This window comes from Hippocampus guttulatus, unplaced genomic scaffold, assembly GCF_054856545.1.
Source record: "Hippocampus guttulatus isolate MCC_2025c unplaced genomic scaffold, RoL_Hgut_1.0 HiC_scaffold_150, whole genome shotgun sequence".
Taxonomy (NCBI): Eukaryota; Metazoa; Chordata; class Actinopteri; order Syngnathiformes; family Syngnathidae; genus Hippocampus; species Hippocampus guttulatus.
The window spans coordinates 5,001-5,784 of record NW_028233839.1 but is presented as its reverse complement, the minus strand read 5'-3'; positions in this window follow the sequence as shown (position 1 = coordinate 5,784).

The window sequence follows — 784 nt, the reverse complement described above, 5'->3', positions numbered from 1 at the left end:
TACCCCCAGCGGCACCCCTGGTACCCTCAGCGGCACCCCTGGTACCCTCAGCCTTACCCCTGGTACCCCCAGCGGCACCCCTGGTACCCTCAGCCTTACCCCTGGTACCCCCAGCCAGCTTCGCCCCTGGTACCCCCAGCCTTGCCCCTGGTACCTCCGCCATTGGAAATGAATGGGGGATTTTTTTCAAACTCCCAATCCGACCGAGTGGCCTCTTTCCCGGCCGCACTCGGCCTCCTCGCCGGCCCCTTCCGGCGCTGCAAACTCCAAGTTTTCAATCCGACCGAGTGGCCTCTTTCCCGGCCGCACTCGGCCTCCTCGCCGGCCCCTTCCGGCTTGCAAACTCCAAGTTTTCAATCCGACCGAGTGGCCTCTTTCCCGGCCGCACTCGGCCTCCTCGCCGGCCCCTTCCGGCGCTGCAAACTCCAAGTTTTCAATCCGACCGAGAGGCCTCCCTCCCGGCCGCACTCGGCCTCCTCGCCGGCCCCTTCCGGCGCTGCAAACTCCAAGTTTTCAATCCGACCGAGAGGCCTCTTTCCCGGCCGCACTCGGCCTCCTCGCCGGCCCTCTCCTTCCGGGCGGGCCGACCCCTGGTACCTCCGCCGCGGAGGAAAAAATATGGGGAATTTTCTCATTCTCCCAATCCGGCCGAGGGGCCCCTCCGCCGGCCACGCTTCGCCTCGTCGCCGGCCCCCTCCTATGGTGCTCAAGATGACCTCCGCGGGCCGCGCCCCACGCTCCATTCATCCGACCAAGACGCCTCTCCGCCGGCCACGCTTCGCCA